Source organism: Macaca nemestrina, chromosome 9 (assembly GCF_043159975.1).
Source record: "Macaca nemestrina isolate mMacNem1 chromosome 9, mMacNem.hap1, whole genome shotgun sequence".
Lineage (NCBI taxonomy): Eukaryota > Metazoa > Chordata > Mammalia > Primates > Cercopithecidae > Macaca > Macaca nemestrina.
Window position 1 is genome coordinate 83,659,731 of NC_092133.1, and position 6,843 is coordinate 83,666,573.

General features: G+C 44.8%; 1 pseudogene; it reads right to left on the reverse strand.

Moving 5' to 3' along the window:
- Nucleotides 1-1,685: 1,685 nt before the first annotated feature.
- LOC105468976 (procathepsin L-like) lies at nt 1,686-6,579 on the reverse strand (annotated as a pseudogene).
- Nucleotides 6,580-6,843: the final 264 nt, after the last annotated feature.

The following is a 6,843-nucleotide window of genomic DNA, read 5'->3' on the forward strand; positions in this document are numbered from 1 at the left end:
ACTTGAGAGAAGAGACCAAATCTCCTCGTGATAATTTTATTAATTTATTTAATAATAAAGATGAACATAAACATTTGTGCAATTCAGTGTTTAAAGTTTGCCAAGGTATATGTATATATTTTCCCAGTGCTGATGCTGTGAGAAGCCTAAGCCATGATGGAGAAGCCCCAGGCAGGTGCTCTTGTCAACGACCCAAGCTAAACGCCCAGCCAACACCAGCATCTGCGGCCAGCCGTGTGAGTGAGCCTTTGCAGAAGTCTAGTCCCGTCAAGCCCTGCAGATGTCTCCAGCACAGATAGAGCCTACAGATGTCTCCCCATGAAACCACACAGCCAAGTCCAGGCGGAAAATGTGAAAGGTGTTTCTACTAAGCCACTGAGTTTCTGGGTGATTTGTTTTACAGTAATAGAGACCGTTCAGGTTCTATCTTTTATATTTTTTTCAGTGGGAACATGAGACTTTTGAGAAAACACAGGTGATGAAACTATGTGCTCTTTTAGCCAATACAATGGGGAAGTTTTTCTGTTGATTAAAATAATTCAGGTGCTTACAGGTAGCTTGGTGAAAATGTGGCCACAGACTCTCAGTTTGGGTCCTCTTATCTGTCTTCCACCTTCCAAGGTCAGCACACCATTCCTAAAGCCCAGCCTCACACCCTGGAGTTTATCCCTCATCCCTTGAGGACCCAAAGACAAACAGCCTTGCCAATGCAGTAGTACCTTGTCTCACCTCAACTGCCAAATGGCCATGGGGTCTTCAGCAGCAGCTGGGGAAGATGCTCCAGAAACTGGCCCTGATAGCTTTGCCCTGTAACTTGACTGGGTTGCAAACAATGTGGGTGAGATAAACATGATTTCTAAGGCTCTTTTTCAGTATTGAAATTACATGTATGTCTGATCTCTTTAAAGAAAAATGTGAATTCTTTATTAAAACAATTTTCTTTTGTCCTTGTAGACTATTTGTCATATTTTGCTTCAATCAAGAGTTGGGTCAGACACAACAACTGGGCAGCTGACATGAGATCTGCACATTAGTTACTAGAGCAGCCAGAAGGCCACCCACTGTTCCTCCTAGTGAACCACTGGCAGAGCAGGTATGGCTTAGAACCCAGTTTCATGCTTGACTGCTGATATGGTTTGACTGTGTTCCAACCAAATCTCATCTTCAATTTTAGCTTCCACAATTCCCACATGTTGTGAGAGGGACCTGATGGGAGGTAGTTGAATCATGGGGGCAGGTCTTTCCCATGCTGTTCTCATAATAGTGAATAAGTCTCACGAGATCAGATGGTTTTATAAGGGGAAACCCCTTTCGCTTGACTCTCATTTTCTTCTCTTGTCTGCTGCCATGTGAGACGTGCCTTTCACCTTCCATCGTGATTGTGAGGCCTCCCCAGCCACGTGGAAATGTGAGTCCATTAAACCTCTTTCTTTTGTAAATTGCCCAGTCTTGGGTATGTCTTTATCAGCAGCATGAAAACAGACTAACACAATTACACAAAAAAGTCAATGCATCAAAACAGAAAGAAGTCCACCAGTACATTTGAAATTACATTTTATTTAAACAAGTAAAAATGTGTATATCTTTTTAAAATGAAAATACAAAGTAAGTGAATCAATAATACAAACATGTTTATAGCAGTAATTAAAATAGAGGGAACATTACCAGTGTGAAAATATCAGAATTCCAATCACACTTGGATCTTCAATGATTGAAGTGTGCATTCCACACAGCAGGGGCTGGTAGACTGAAGATAAATTCCTCCTCTGGATGTGCCATCCTCAGTCAAGTTCTTCCTCATCACCATTCATCAGCTCACACAGTGGGGTAGCTGGCTGCGGTGGCGATTCCACAGTTGTTCCCCCGGTCTTTGGCCATCTTTATGTAGCCATCCATGCCCCAGTTTTTACCCCAGCTGAAAGGAGAACAGGTTTTCCATTTCAGAGGAAGGATAAAGCACTTTGGGTTATTAACTTAAACAGTGTGCCAGAAGCCACAGGCTTAACATAAAGAATCAGGAGATGCCGATGTTCCTGTTCATCCCTTATAAATTCTTAAGTCAAAACCTGCATATCACTTCAATCCCAGGCCCAAAACTGTGACCTTTCACAGAACTGCAAAATCAGAAACAGAAAAAGGACAGGATGTCTTTCCAGCCAGGTATGCTTCAGAATTAAGAAAATGTTCAGAATTTAAACATGCAATGGGACAAATACCATGTTAATATCCCCAGCATGCTTGTGACAGTATCTTGATGTTACAATCAATCATTACTATTCTGTGTTCTATCTAAGGGGGATAAAGACTTCTGGGATTTCACAAATGGGATTAAGGGCTTGCGGTATGTAAATACTGATTGCAAAAAAGGATTCCCCTTTGAATTTCAACTCTAAGCCTTTCTGGGAATTTATACCTGTTCTTCACCAGCCAATATTTATTGTTATCTGAGTCTGCTCCTTCATAGCCATAGCCAACCGCCAGCATAGCATGATCTAGGCCTTCAGGGTCACAACGTGGCTCAAAATAAATTCCTGAGAGAATAAAATGAAGGCTGGGTGAGAAGTTCCCAAGGACACCTGACAGTAACCCACCCTGTCACCCACAGGGAGGGAGGCATCTCTAAAATCAGTGAAATGACACACAGTCCAGATCAGGCTTAACAAGATCTGTTGTTGTCAAAGCTAGGGAATTAGGCTGTCATCCACAACTAGCAGAAATAGAAATTAGCATAGGTCCTTCATAAAAAACTTTCCTACAGGCATAAAAGACCACTCATTTTAAGCTTGTAATTCTACTCTAGAATATCAATCTTAAAAATAGCACAGAACACCAAAATCCTTGAATCAAAAGGCTCTTTTCAGATTTAATCACAGAAGTAAAAATCTTTCTAAAAATTCTAAGAATACAACAATTAGAGAATATTTAAGTAAATTAAACTATACTATAAATAACATAGCTATTTATAAAAAGTTATGAAGTACATGTATTCATGGAGATATGCTCAAAGTAATATCAAACAGAAGCATTGGGTATGATTATTGCATGTATAGAGTCCATCATGCTGGTGTGCTATGGTGGTTTACTTTTTTTCTGCAATAATTTCTATGAAGAAAGATGCTTACCTTTTTTGTAGAACTGGAAGGAGAAATGGCTTGCATCAACAGCAACAGAGACGGGCCCCACAGTTGCCACTGCCTTCGCCAGGTCCTTCTCCCGTGAAGGGATGTCCACAAAGCCAGTGTCATTAGCAACAGAGTACTTGGGATTGTACCTACAGGTTTTAAACCTTTTAAAGGTAAAGAGGGAAGCGATTTGATTACTACCATCCTTCTCCCAGGGAACGTGAGTCAGAATCACCATACTCAGCAGTTTGCAGCATAGAATTTCCAAGTCAACACTGTCACAAATCATCCAAGGAAGTGAAATGTTGTTATTAATAGTTAATTTGAAACTGAAAATTAGCTCAGTTCTCTTCAGCAAGACCCCTAGGTTTACTTTCCATAAGACGTTTTTCTCAATGGAGACATCTGTATTATGTGTAGAATGGTTTGTATATTCTCCATGTTACACAGAAGCAAGAACAGCTGCATGTTAACCATGTAATCTCAGAACTGTGCAAAGGCTATAATTTATAATGACAACACAGACAGTTTGCAGATAGAGATTCCACCATCTAAAATGGCAATTCTGAAAAGTGTCTGTTATCTCTGAAAGTGTCCCAGTAAAACAAGGCAGGAATGGCGTCAAGAAAAGGAGCTCCATTTACCTTTCCTTCATATGGGTAGGATGCCTCAGAGTCCAGGCCTCCGTTCTCCTGAACATACCAGAAGGAATTATCCATGAAACCACCATTGCAGCCCTCATTGCCTTGAGGCCAAGAGCAGTCTACCAGATTCTGCTCACTCAGTGAAATAAGTTTGCCTGTTTTCCAGAACATCTGCCTTCCAGAGCACCAGTTGCACTAAAAGCCCAACAAGAGCCACACATACCCTGAAAAGAGAATAAAAAAGCTGATACCCACACACACACACACACACACACACACACAGAGCAAGACTTTTAACAACAGCTCATATATCTAAATACTCCTTTAAAAAGTGAATGCATGCTGCTGCACACTCTACCATAGCACAAATGTCAATTGCTTCTTGGCTTTCCTGGGGTGATAGGAAGTCTGAACCTAACACAGTCTCACCTGATTCTTCACAGGAGTCATGTAGCCTTTCTCTCTCCAGTCCACAGATGTGGGGATCTCAAGAAGAAGACGTTCCTGGAACTCTTTCCCCTTCCTGTGCTTCTGGTATTGAAAACCATTCATCACCTGCCTAAATTCTTCATCGGTCTTCAAGCAAAAGTAAATAAAATGTCAAAAAGCAAGAGATTAATTTGGTAAAGAACTGAGGAGGAGAAGCACAGAGTTTGGCAGTCTACAGCATACTTACCATGTCTCCAAAGGCGTTCATGGCCATTGTGAAGCTGTGTTTCCCTTGACTGTATTCTTGATTGTGCTGCTCAATCATCTTCATGTTCTTCTCCCACACTGCTCTCCTCCATCATTCTTCATTCTAAAGGAAAACATGTAACTGATGCTTTTTTTTTTCTTTTGTGAGACGGAGTCTTGCTCTGTTGCCCAGGCTGGAGTGCAGTGGTGTGATCTCAGCTCACTGCAAGTGCCGCCTCCTGGGTTCACGCCATTCTCCTGCCTCAGCCTCCCGAGTAGCTGAGACTACAGGTGCCCGCCACCACACCCAGTTAATTTTTTGTTTTTTGTTTTTTTGTTTTTTAGTAGAGACGGGGTTTCACCATGTTAGCCAGGACGGTCTCGATCTCCTGACCTTGTGATCCGCCCGCCTCAGCCTCCCCAAGTAAACCCCAAGCTGGGATTACAGGCGTGAGCTACCGCGCCTGGCCAATGGTCTTCATTTCTAATTAAAACCCAACATATGCTAACCAAGTGAATCTTCAGACAGAGATGTAAGAGTAATCATGGCCAGGGAGGGCTTGACACCTCTGGGAGATGTTCTCCAAGCTCAGACACAACAAGGGTGTATTCCCATATCATGTTCATAATCAGTGCTGTTAAGTTATTGCCTTAGGTTATTGGTAATAGCTGGCCTATAGAAGCGACTCTCCAGCCATATGATCCCAATAGCAAGGCCCATCTCTCTGCGGTTCCCCTGGACCGTTTCAGATGCCATCAACCACGCCATATAATTTCTTATGCTTTGCTTTCCACTTGGTTCATTGTGTATCTAAACTGTGGTCACGTGTTAGAGCAGCTGAGGCAATTCCCAGGCAAAAGGCAGCCAGGAGGAGTGAAGGATTCATGTTTCAAAAATCTAGGAAGGGAAAAGAAATGAGGATCTGATTAGACCCATCCTAAAAAGCCATTTTACTGCTACCTGAGAAACTAGGGCCACCATGGTAGAATAAAAATATTTAAACTATTCTTCCAAGCATTTACATAGGGACTGTGGAAGAGGCTGGAGAAATACAGGGCAAGTGGAGATATTGGATGGAACCACCAAAATGAAAAGCAGCCTGTCCAGAGCTGTAGGTGTTGAAACAGTTTTATGGGATGATAACTTAGGCTATGAAAAGGATACGAAGGTACCTGATGGGCGAGAAGCTTAAGGCAACAACCGGGAAACTAGGAAACCATTGGCCCAGGTTTTGTACCAACTGGGCTCAGGTCATCCAGGCAAAACCTCATTAATGAAGACATCTAATTTCAAGAAGGGACAAAGGGATCCCCAGTAATTGGGAGGTCACTTCACACCTTGTTCTTGGCTAATACACAGCAGAAGGTGAAGTATGTTTTCCAAACGCCCCTTGTAATGAAACAGTTCTTGAACGTCTTCCCAGGAGAAACTGAGAAGGAGAGCACCTACCTGCCGCCGCTCCCGCAGTCCTGCAGTCCTGCAGGTGGGCCAGTCCTGCCAGCACTCCAACTCCCCTCACAGAGCATAAACTGAATCAGGTGGCCGAACCACAGGAAACCAGAGTCCCCAGTGTCCGCGCCCCCACAGGGATACGCAGTTTCCCAGGCTTTGGGCTGGGGACCCAGGTCAGGTCCTTGCCTCTTGCTCCTGCCCTCCGCTCATGCTCACTGAGGCCCCAGGACGTGGGTGGTGTTGCAGGGAGCATGGGACGCCCCTGCCTGATTTGCCGGGGTGGAGCCTCCGGGTCCCACCTCACCAGCCCTGGGAATACTGAGGCCTGGCACTCCTGAAAATCCCTCACTCACAGAGCTGAAGGACTTGCTGGGTCCTTGGTGGCTCCTGTCCAATCCTAGCCCACTGGGGTGTCAGCTGCAGTAGCCAAAGGTGGACAGGCACAGTGAGCAGGTGCTGGGTCCAGGAGTCTCCTGTCGCCTAAGGCCGCCCGAAAGCAGCTAACTGACTTATAAAACCCCTAGCCTCCTTGTCCCCTTACCGCCCAGGCAGGCCCGCCCCCACCGCTTGCCTGCGCTGCGATTGGCTGCGCCAGCCGCTGGGCGGGGCTTCCCGGCGTGCTGACTCTTGGCATGTGGAGCAGCTCAGTCCCCTTGCCTCAGTGGAACCGGGGGAGGGGAGCTGGGGGCTACGAAGAGATGGGTCGGAGGTCTCCCTGGAAGGTTCGGATCAACTAAGTACCCTATTTAATGCCCTGGGCGGGTGGTTTATAGAAAGAAGTTTACAGGAGCCTTGTGTGCATTTTCAGCCTAACCCTGTTTTTCCCTTAGGCCTAGAATTTTTGATTAAAATCTCCTGCAGGGCCGAGAGCCAAAGGACTCTAGTCCAGTGGTTCCTGTTTAGTCCACAGCAAAGGTGGGGCCGGTTGGAAGAACGCACAACCCGCAGG